At 41.1% G+C, this 12,124-nt stretch overlaps 1 protein-coding gene across 1 annotated transcript in view; it reads right to left on the bottom strand.

Moving 5' to 3' along the window:
- The window catches only part of lingo1a (leucine rich repeat and Ig domain containing 1a), a 123,228-nt gene that overhangs the window by 54,980 nt on the left and 56,124 nt on the right, over positions 1 to 12,124 (bottom strand). Inside the window, exon 2 of the mRNA XM_076732048.1 lies at positions 8,226 to 8,371. The gene's annotated coding sequence lies outside the window, so the exon portion shown is untranslated. The remainder of the gene's footprint in view (positions 1 to 8,225; positions 8,372 to 12,124) is intronic.

Raw genomic sequence — 12,124 nt, 5'->3', positions numbered from 1 at the left:
GTTATTCAGCTGGTTGCAATCTGCAACCTCACCACTAGATGCCATTAAATCCCACACACTTTAACCAACTGTTGTCCCACCTGGGATAAAGCTGCATTTAAGAAAAGAAAAAAAAATTAAATAAATAAAAATCCAATCTGGTTTCAGAGCCCTGCACAGTCCTGAATCTGCATTACTGAGAATAACTAATGACCTCCTTCGAGCAGCTGACTCAGGTAACTTCCTCCCACAATTAACTGCAGCCTTAGACACAGCAGCAAATTCTTCTCTCATTCACAGATGAAATGAATGAGCAGGGCTTCTGACTTGAGCTCCAGACCTCGGTCTGTGTTTTTGGGACAGGGGCTTTATTATCGAGGGGCAAAATTATTTCTCCATTGAAACTCTCAAAACACACTTTTACTCATTAGCCTTTAACTGTGCATAACTTAACCAGCTCAGGTATTTCCCCTGTAGTCTTTGTTGTCATTATGAGCTCTGTGTGACTGTGCCTTTACTATTATTATGATTATTCAACTGTGCTCTCTGTGTTTAAAATTCAATGCGAATAAAGCTAAGTATTAATTTGTCATTAACAGCATAAAACCAAATCTTATAGATCGTAATGCTGTCTTGGCTTTAAATAAGATCTATTATAAGATCCATTACTTTAATCCTGGTGTCAGTTTTAGGTAGCACAGAGGCTGAAACGTCTCTTCTGGGTTCAAAATCTCAATATGAACGTTTGACCATGAGTGCATGAACAAGCTTTAGAGCATCTCACAATCATTGAAACACACTGAGCACAAACGTAGATCTGCTTTAATTAGATTCTCATACGCTGGTGAGCTGGTTGAACAATTTATCTAAATGTAATGGATGCTATTTTAATACATCACACTTGAAACTAATGAATTTCTTGAGTGCCAGTTGTGGAGTTTAGAGGGACACGCCTTGAAGTTAACATCCTGCATGTTGAATCTCACGTTTAAGACCACAGTTTTCTTTTCAACCTGTTGGCTTCTTTCTCCGACAAGATGTTATTATTCTCCCCAACAACCCAAGCAGGAAGATAAGGACGGTGAAAGCCCTTGATAACTTGTATGCATTCAATGAAAGCTTACATGACACTGAAGCTCTGCAGCGAGAATACTGGAGCAGGAATAAACTGTGGAGGCTCTGGCATATTAAATGCCTCAAGCAAGGTCATGAATGAAAGATTATTTGCTACTGAAGTTAGATATTTTAAGTTTCCTTTTGTGTGTGAAAGGTCAGGGACGTGGCCCTTTGGTAACATGTTTACATATTGTGTGTTGACAACCTCTGAAATAACCCAAACACTGGAGAGCGGTACTTTATGACAAACAAACATGCCTCCTCCAAATATCCAATACACAACTGGGCGAATGTGGTGAGTAGGCGGGAGCGACAGATGTGAAAAAGCACATGACGTGGGAAGTGGGATCTTTCTTTGAAACTGATAATATAATAATAGACAAAAACAAAACTCTGCAGCATCTAGGCAGCTGTCTTAGGTAAGTGCCCAAACTGACAACCACTGGGAATAAAGCAAATATACTTGAAAAGGATAGTTTCCTGCAATAAAATACTGCCTTGTAAAGCTTTGCAAAGTCCTAACATCCAGTTTATGTCAATTGTAGAAGCGATTCCACGGCCATGCAAACCTGGGAGCACAGAGGAGGCTGCAGCCAGGGGCCTCTTACATATGTATAATGTACATCATTTCATGCACTTTAAGTTCAGTTGGGGAAAAAAACATGACATGTTCTGGATCATAAAAGATTCTACAAGAAGGGAGATGCGCTGAAGGTGTTCGTGTATGTCCTGAGGCACTTTGTTGACTGCAGTATAGTGGCGGGAAAGCCAGCAGGATGTTTGCCATCATTGTGGGAGACGACGATGCTGCTACCGATGTCATTTGTAAAGCTGAAAAAATGGCAATATGTGCAGAATTTTGCCACTAAAAATGACTAATAACAATACATAAAAGACTGATTTGGCTATTAAAACAGATATCAATCACACATGTGATGTGGAATTGCATGTTTCCTTGTTTCACAGCAGTGAGGGCTGGTGGCGGTATCCGTAACACCTGCAGTGACAAAGGCCGAAACAATGGGGCTGATTAAAACAATGAGCTGCGTGGGTTGTCCGTTCACCTGACATCTCAGCAACTGATATCATGAATCTTATCATTTAGCAGAGCTTTATCAGTTTAATCTATTTTTTTTTTTTTTTTTTTTTTTTTTTTACCACATTAGCCTTCAGACAAACACATATTTACCCTCCTTCCTTTTTGCTTTTTATTTTTATCTTATCTTTATCTTTGTACCTACTTAACAGTGAATTTCTGATAGTTTTCTCACGTGATATGGTTTGGTATCATGAAATCTCATATGGTATAATATTATAGCGAGTGTTATGAATGGAGATTAGGCAGAACATTCATAAGGCACCCACATCAGGATGAGCACACCCTGTTTGGCAGTGCTGGCCTGCATAAACGGTAGAACACACACCATTACGATGTTATTGGTCGCTGCTGCCATGAAACTAGAGGCCTGTATTTTGATGTGTGAATGGTCTTTTTTGATGCCTGTGAAGGTGTGAATGAGTTTACTTTAGCATCGATAGACACATGTAGGTTAAGAAAGCAACAAAAAACAAACAAACAAAAGAAAAAAGCAGCTCAGTAAGACCATAAGAGAGAACTGTGTCTTATTTCTGCTGTCAAAAACTGGCTCGGGGAAATGTGACAAGTAAGGGGTCCAAGCAAGAGATTTCCCATAAAACCAGAGTAATTTATTACACTAAGATTAACACAAATCACACCAAAGCCAAAGATGCAGGTTGGATGCCAGCTGTGGAAAGGGAGAGACTGAGTGAACATCGCCTGCGGGCCCAGGTGAGCTTAATCAGCTGACGACCCTCCCATGTCAGCCAATTGCCTGCTGAAGTTGCCAGAACAGCCTCCAAGACAGTGGGAGGGTCGTCACACTGCATTGCATTATGGTCTCTTGAGGCCCATTCTGTTTTTCCTACTTGCAATGTCCTTGATGTTGAGGCAAAAAATGGCTACAAAGAAGCCTGGAAAGACGGGACTGACTCAGTGTTGTAGATACAGAAAAAAAAAAAGTTATTGTTATCAAACTCCATATTAGGCACAAAGGGAATACAATACGTCGATGTGATGACAAGAAGCGTGGGCTAAAAATACACCCGCAAACAACAGAGTAAGCCAATGGGATGCACGGTAGATCACCCACGGCTGGTTTTAACAATGATCAATGTTTTGTGGTGGCATTTTCCTTTAATCTTTTCCTTTAAACCAGTGCACATTTCTGATCAGATGGCACGAAGGAGGCAATGCTGGATAAAAAGCTCCAACAGTTCTAAGTCTGTCTTTGTTTCCTCATCAAAGTGAGTATCGCTGTCAAAATCGTTATTTGTCAAAACCGCTTTGAATGTCAGTCCAGGCAGGTATATTCTGTAAAGTATTTTGTTCTGAGAGCTACAACAGAGCTTACACAGGTTCTCAAATAATACCAATGAGTGTTGCTTATTTGGTTTTAAACGGTTGGCGTGAAGATATCCTTTAGTGGAATCAGAATTTAATCATCTGCGTTTGACAAGCTGTATTGAAAACTGAGGGGTCCAAGTGGAAGGAAATCATCTCTAATTGGACAAAGAACGAAGCACTGCCCCAAAGCACGAGAAACCAATTATGTTGCAGATACTGAAAGTAAACAGACTTCCTCACTCAACCGTTCTTTGAGGGGAACTTCTTGAATTCCAGATCAATCAAAAACAGTCAGGGTGTCTAATGATGTGTACAGATAAATCTCGCATTTGACAGGGCAGCATGTTTGAAATGCAGCCACTGTGATGAAAACAAGACGAGACTGAGGATAATTTTACCCACACGGCGCTGAAAGCCTGAATGCGGCTTCCCCGTAAGACTCTCAGACTGAGATTTCACAAAGTAATCCAGCAGAATACTTTCTCCACTCTAAACAAATGAAGCCACTGTGACTCACAGCCATTAACCAAATGGCATTTCAGTGCATCTCAGTATGTTTTCTTTTACATTCCTCCCCTGTCTTGTCGACATGGATGCAGTTTCACGCAGCGGAGAATGTTCAGAATTCAAAGGTCAAGTCGTGAGGGTTTTGTATGCAAGATGGAGCACAAGCCATCGAACATGAACATTTCTCATTAGAGCTCACTGAGAGGTGTCCCTTCATTGTTCTTATGCAAATGACGGATCATTTTCTGATGCTGTACATGGCAGTTATCCCGTGCAGCAGAATATGTAATCTGCACTCTTAAGGCACAGTACAACAGCTTTTGATATGTTTGACCCTGATGGAGAAGAGTGAGTCTGTAAACGCTTCAGTCCTTGAGCTGATATTGGCGGATGGAGAGTTGGCATTTTTTCATTTGTTTTGAGTTCACTGTTACACAAACTAGGCGGCTGGTTTGACTTGCAATTATGAGAATCAAAATGAAAATGAAGTGTTGATGTAAGTGTGAGAAAAAAACATTAAATTCTGAGTGGATTTGGTAATTGAGGAAATTCCAAATTACTCTCACAGATAAAGTTTGGTGAGATGTGGCGAGAGGAACTCTCACCCTCAAACAGTGATAACAGGAAATAACTCAATGCATGAGCAGGTGACGTGGTGTCATGCATTTTTAAAGTATTTTTTTCTGACAGTCGGGGCTGCTCACTGAACACAGACGTGTGAAGCATGAAGACAGATCAATGGAGAGACCAATGTGGGGACTACTGTTTGTCAAATTTGAACAAATTTCTAATGTCTGTACACAAGATGCACCAGTGACACCAGTGAAATGCTTCTCTCACATGCGATGAGCTGACGAGATACTAGCAAGCTCCAAACATGGAGCTTTCCCCAAACACACGACCTGCCAATCCAGGTTAAAATCACCGTATGTACCTTTGTACCATGTACACGGTTATTTGCTATATTTTCACTTAATTGTTCAATATATTTATGTAGGTTTAGATGTGAACATGTAAACGCAGCATGTGTATTTATTACAGTACTGCAACTTACAGTATTTCTTTTTATATTTCTATGCTATTTTTTGAATTTTTTTTTTTTCATTCTTATTCTTATTTGTGTAGTAGCACCTTGAGCACGCTTCGTTCAGTTATGTACTCCGTATATGGATGAAAGACCATAAACAAACTTGACTTGATATAATCTAAAGCCTTTTTGAATGTTGTAAAAATATATTTATATATATAGTCACTGTAAACTCACACTTCTGTTTCCATCTTGTTAAGCCTCACAGAAACAAACAAGCTCGTCACTCTTTATATTCAAAGATTGAGACGTCATATCCAAAATGCTGTCCTCAGTCAGATGGGTGGTAAGCATGGCTACTTTCCCTGTTGGCACCTTCCTGCAGCGATGAAAATACAATAAAAAAAAGCCCCCACAAGCTTGCCTGCACGTCTCATACATCTTCAGTCATGCGGAAGGCCGTCCGTCAGTTTTACTGCACATCGGCTTCCTCTCAACGCAGCATCGATGACTGATGGCCCTAAGTGCAACTAGATAACTACGGCTGGGGATGATAAAAATGTGAAAACACACATCCTAGACAGGAAATTGGCCATTTTGGAGCAATTGACACAGAGGAGCTGAAGTGATGGCACTTCCTGTAATGCTCCTCCCTTGAAAAGTGGAGATGTCTGGTTGTCCACCGGGAGACGGCTACAGTCCGCTGGACATAAATCCGAGGTACACGAACCTGATAGATCATAATTATATTTTTCTCCTTAGCTTTCTTCTCTTTTAGCTGTTATAGAGTCAAACCCGAGATGGGATAAGCCTGTCATGAACAAAGTTTCAGTCAATATCCTGGAAATCTGCAGCAAAAAGAATCAATTGAAAAAAAGTTGGGAACGGTGAGCTAATGTGAGGTAGAGTCATTATGAAGAGGTGTAATTAAACAAAGGCCTTGTAAAAGTAGGGTAATGAGGAAAAGTGAAGACCTATGAAAATGGATCACTGGGTCTTAATGGTGGATGGAATATTGAAAGAGACAAGCAGGCGTGTGAAATTAAGAGGCGACTCAACCGTATTTCAGCGCATTGGTTGAAAGTGATGATGATACATATGATAAATATCTATTTTTATACTTAATCTTATACCTTCTCATGTGTTATCGTCCTCCCCTTGTGCGTCACATGTCTGAAATGTCTGAAAGTGAACTGAACTGAACTGAATAGGCTGATGATAATGATGATAATGCTACTACAGCTGCTCTGCAAGGGTTATAAGCACATTATAGAGGTCAGCAGTTTAACCTTTCTTATGGAGTGCAATCAAGGAATTACATATCATCTGTATATAATCTGACATGAATGATGACAATCAGACCAATTCAACTCATGAAGACGATTTATCCATCAGTGCGGCGATGTGCTTTTCTGGATCACGTCTCCAACAGATATTTTTATCGCTGACATAAACCTCGATCACGTGGTGAAATTTCAATCTCCCGTAGTTAAAGCCAGCACAGACAGTCTGTGTACGAGTGGATGTAACAATCACTTCAGCGCTGATTAATAATTAATGTGTGTGTTGTCATCAAGCGTTAATGGTCTCATTCTCATCAATTTGCATTACCTCTGAGACCGGAGGATTGCATTGCTGGGGCTGATTTTCTTATTGACCGACCATAAATAAAACGTTTTGCTGTTGATTCGGGGATGTCATGTTTACTGCATAATGCTACATGATTTGGCTTTAATTTCAATGTCAAAAAAAAAGGGTGGACTTTAAACGCAGGGGCCCGCAGAGATATCGTAAACGGAACATCCATTTGTACTCGAGTGAGAATAGTCACATAGCGGCTACGTCGCCTTTTACACCTGTCACCAGGCGACGTGGTGTGAAGAAAGTCCTCACAGGGAGTCTGAGCAGGATGAATGTGTCACACAGGAGACTGGAGTTCAAGTCTTTTCAGTGTTCAGTTGCAGTTTGGCTAAATTTAAGCAACAAAACTAGTTGCTAGATGATTAGGCACCAAACGTGGTTGGGTTCAGGAAAGCTCCTGGTTTCTGTGAAAATGTCCTGGAAGCTTTTTCCACAACATACGTTCAGCGCTAACTGTATTAATCCGGCATGCATTAATGTGTATGTTGTATTTTACTGCGGTAGATGTTTAAGTTTGAGCTGATTTGAAGAATTTATACACTGCTGGGTATTTTAATCTACACTGCCTCATATTCGATAAGATCATCATGTGTTTGTAGTGTTGTTGTCCTGTGAGAACCACACATCTCTAAAAAGAAGGAGAATTTTCTCAATCCATACAAAAACACTTAATCCTTCAGTTTATCAAATTCACCCAATTTGGAGATACACAGTTTTTAGTGGATAGAATGGAAAATTGTAATCAGAAAAGCAGCTAGTAACTAAAGCTATCAGACAAATATAGTGGAGTAAAAGTATTTGCCTCAGACATGTAAAAGATGCAGAGCAGAGGTATAAAGTTGCATAAAATGGAAATACTCAGGTAAAGTACCTTGAATTTGTACTTAAGTAGATACTTAAGTACTTAGTTATATTCCACCACTTCATGTGATGTGTTTGCTGTTAACACTGAAGCAAAAACACATTATCTCTGACCATAACAGGTGTGCTTTTGCTGCCTAAACCTAACCACACGCAGGATGCAAACTGCTGCGCTTTGTATGGAGATTTGTAAATGCAGCACTTCCTCTGCTATAAAAAAGGCTGCCGGTGAACATAATCCAGGCAGCAATTACATTTCGCATCGCAACACAGGGTTCTGTGTGTGGACCCGCCACCTGCTTTAGAGTCCATCTGAAAGTTTCTGCATTCTCAGAGATGCATGATGTGATGTATGGTGCAGTGATGCTGATTGACACTAATTAACTCAGGTGAGATGAGATCAGATGTCTCAGCATTTAAAATGTCTGTTCTGACGGCAGTGAGATGAGCAGACTTTGTTAAACCTGTGTTGGAAGCGTCCTCACACTATCACATGTGCTAATTGCGAGCTGGTTTTAAAAATCAGTCAGACAAGGCCTGCAAATTCAGTGCGTTTCAGTGCACTGGGGCTCGAGATGATGTTAGATTTTCCCACTGAGCTCAAATTCTTCACAATGCATGCTGATAAGCAGGAAGGTCTCATAATTCGGGTGGTGCAGTAATACTCACAGGCAGTAATTGCCGGCCTGCTGATTCCAAAGAGCTGCTGGAGCTGCTTACTGGGCAGAAGGCGGGATGCTGGAGGTGTGAGGTGCGTAACGTCTCCCTTTAATCCACATACCCTCACAGCAGTCCCTCTTCAATTCTTCAGGCACCTGGAAGACACAATTAACAGTGGAAACCTTACTCCTGAACTAATACATCTGTAGATCTGTCGCTGTGGATCTCCGGGCGAAGGTGGTTATCAGATTTGCAAATTACACCTGAATTCAATATCTTAATCGGATATACTGTATGTATGCAATGACACTTTATTGTTTTTGTAATATGCAAACTCATTTTCTGTTTCTCAGGAGTAGAACGCTGTAAATACCACACCGACATATCAATTTTTAGCTGATACAGCAAATTATTTGCAAACACTTTCTTATTTACGGATCCAGCAGATGGGGTGTTTCAGGCCATCTGATGAATGCAAATCCAATATTCACTTTTCATTCAGCTCCAACTCCCAAGGGGCACATCTGGCTCTTTAACTGCTCATTGTGCTCACTGTGCTCACCACTTATTATGAAAAGCCTGACTTAAACTTAACAGTTGATTTTGGTTTTACTAATTTTTGGTTCATACAAGCAACAAGAAGGTGAGTTCATAGCTTTCAGACTACCTAAAAAGACGTCCCCATTCCTCATCAATTAACAGATAAAACAACACGGTGGAGTTTGCATAAATGTACCCCAGGCATCGAATTTGATGATAACACAAAACAAATGACATTCACCATTATTGTTATTAGATGTTACACGTGGTCTACCATTCATTCTAAGAATATTTCCAAGTGCATCAACTTCATATATCAAAGAAATGCTTTGTAAAAAGAGTACAACAGCATTTCTTCTTCGCTTCTTGATTCCACATTTCTGCTTGCTGCCAGTCATAAACACATGCTTCATTTCCCTCTCTGTGGGTGAGAGACTCTCGGACTCTGGAAATGGCGAAGAGATCCTGCGTGTTCAGAGGTTGTGGATGCCACAGTTAATTTGTTCCTTCATTATGGAAAATAAAGGGTTTCTGGTGAAATATTAATACTCACATTTCCAATAATTGAGTTTGTGCTACAGATTTTCATACTGGAGGCTACTAAGACCGCTAATGACAAGTTTGGTCCACGATAATGAAAGAATCAGACACTTGCTGTGACCATTTCTTATGACTTTTACAACCACAACTTCCTGCAATATCATGACACCAGCTGAAATACGTTTATCAGCAAACAGTGCAAAAGGCAATGACCACCAAATGGCTTGGCAAGCGTTTGATTCATACACACAGAACGGGCTGATGCATTTAAATCAGAAGGGATGAACTTCCCTTTGATTTCCTGGCTGGGAAAAGTAAGACCTTGGATCCAAAGCAAAGCGTTGGAGCATCTGTGCTGGAGTAATTTGTCTGCAGCGTTGTTGGCAGGGACAGAGACACCTTGTTCTTCCTCTGCAAGATGTTCTACATCTCATCTGCCTCATTACTGGCAGAACAATTAATTTCACAATATGATATTTGGTTTGAGATTATTTACTAGCATTTGTGTTACAGCTAAAACGTCATGTTGTTGGTGACACTGGTCGGGAGCAGCTACAAAGACACAGCTGCAAATTCTGAACTTACATCTAACTCTACTGTGGCAGCTACGCTTCTGAAAAAAAAAAAAAATCAGATAAAAGATATGATTAGCAGCAGTCATAGCTGTTTGGCATCATATACATGAAGCACTTTATGATTAACTGAGTATTGACTTACTGGATCCCTGTTGTGGATTGAGCAAGAATTATCTCTAATATGATAATACTGATGTAAGGCATCATTTTCCAATACAACCAAAGCATTTAATTAGAATCTTACTCAGACATGCTCTATGAACTGCCATTGGCGGCATTCAAGCTCCTCAAATGCCAATAAAGCGGTAACCCCGCAGTCATACCTGTGAAACTTAAACACAGAGGGAAACAAACACAGTTAGCAGCCATTAAAAAGCAATGAGGTCAGCCTCTCCTAATGAAATGTATTTGACACATGAAGGCAATAAATGATGAGGAGCATCAACAAGAACAGTGTGAGTTGCTCTGAGCATGCACCTGGCTGACTAAATGGCTTTTTCGTGGCTTGTTGGGTTGGTTGGCCGGCTAATACTGCAGTTTCCTTGCTGCTGGGACATAAAGCAGCCGAAGAATGCCTGAAAAGTGTTTGTGCTGGGTCAGTTGGCTTTCAAAAAGCAGCGAATAAATGAATCAAAAGACCCAAACCTGCAAAAGAGGTTCTGTGTTATTTATAAGCCATACCTGTAGTTCTGTGCAGAGGTGGGCTGAATCAACAATGACGGACAATTCAGGGCAAATCCTGGGGTCACGGAAAATCAGGTCGTGTACTCTATAGAGATGATATCTTTTTTGGCCCACAATGCACTTTTCTACCAGGCCATGCGTGATTGCAATCTATGTGATGTGATGAGAGATACTGTGTTGTCGTCACAGCTGTATGTAAGCATTAAAAGCGTTCCTTGGTAATGCTTCCCTCTGATATTTCACATGAAGCTGCTTGAGTGAAACCTGGAAGTCAGCTCCCCATCAAAACTGCTGCTGGCTATTTTAAGAGTGAAGCAGAGCCTGATAAGGGAATTGGCCCCTTGTTTCCCCACTTGAAAGCCGTCAGCTTTGGCATGCAAAGATTATTCCTGCCACTCTGTCACGTTGACGGGACCTCCGAGAATAACGCTGCCGCCGCCGCCGCCCTACCACCACCGCGGCATGCAGAGCAGCAAGTAGCGACTACATGTTACTCTGTGAAGTATTGCTGAGACTAAAGGCAGCAGGGATGCTTAACTGACATTACGAACACAGAGTCCGAGGGGATGACAGGATTCAGGCAATAACCTGAAAACAAGCAGCTTCTCCTTCGACAACCTTGGGATAATCGCAGCGAAAAGACAAAAGCACACACATTTAGTCTAAAGAGAAACTGAACATCGTATGGAAAACAGGGTACTGGGGAAAGAGGAGATGAGTCATGGATAAACACCATCTGCACAGTATTTAACTTTTAAACATTTCAAACGCAGAATAGGGAACCAAACAGAAAGGAAAACAAGAGCATGATAGACGATGGGGGTCTCTTGTAAAAAATCCTTCCAGTAAGCTCGACAGAGAAATGATTTCAAGGGTAGCACTGTGAAGCGATATATAACATAAACGTATGCATTAGTGAATTACGGATCAACAGTCGCAAAGCCTCAGGAGGAAAAAAGAAGAACTTTTCTCAGTTTCTATCGTGCGCTAGCATGATTTTACAAATCATCTCCGTGAGCAGAAGTCTTTGCTACTGATAGCTTGGGACTTTCCTTTTTCCCCCCTGTGTCTGTGACAAGATTAGGCTATCTCTCCTTGTGCACATGGATGACTGACTCCTTGGGGCCGGTTGCATCTCTCTTGCACCCCCTCCCTCCATCCCAAGGCAGAAAACATTTCTATTTTCAACAGGATTAGCTCTCACCACAAGCCACCTGACAGGCAAAAGCATCACCCATGTGGCACATGCCCCCCAGGCACCCAGCAGAACATATCATGGCCTCAGTGACTAACAGGGATCCTGGGGAGTTTACCTTACAGTGGCATGCACAGTGGGTCCCACAGTTCTTTCAGCCCCCCCCCCATCTGAAACATTAACCGCAAAGGATTTTTGAGCCCCATCTTTCAAGCAGTAGGTAAATCTGTGAAAAGCACATGCAGCAGAATTGACAAACAACATATTTGTTATTAACTTAAGAGGGCGGATTGGTCCAATATCCCATACTATCAAACTGCAGACTCATCCACGAGCAGCAAAATAAATAAATAAACAAACAAAGAAATAATAAT

Source organism: Chaetodon auriga, chromosome 6 (genome assembly GCF_051107435.1).
Source record: "Chaetodon auriga isolate fChaAug3 chromosome 6, fChaAug3.hap1, whole genome shotgun sequence".
In the NCBI taxonomy this organism is placed as follows: domain Eukaryota; kingdom Metazoa; phylum Chordata; class Actinopteri; order Chaetodontiformes; family Chaetodontidae; genus Chaetodon; species Chaetodon auriga.
Note: the sequence above shows the minus strand (reverse complement) of the source record. Positions and strands in the feature narration are given on the sequence as shown.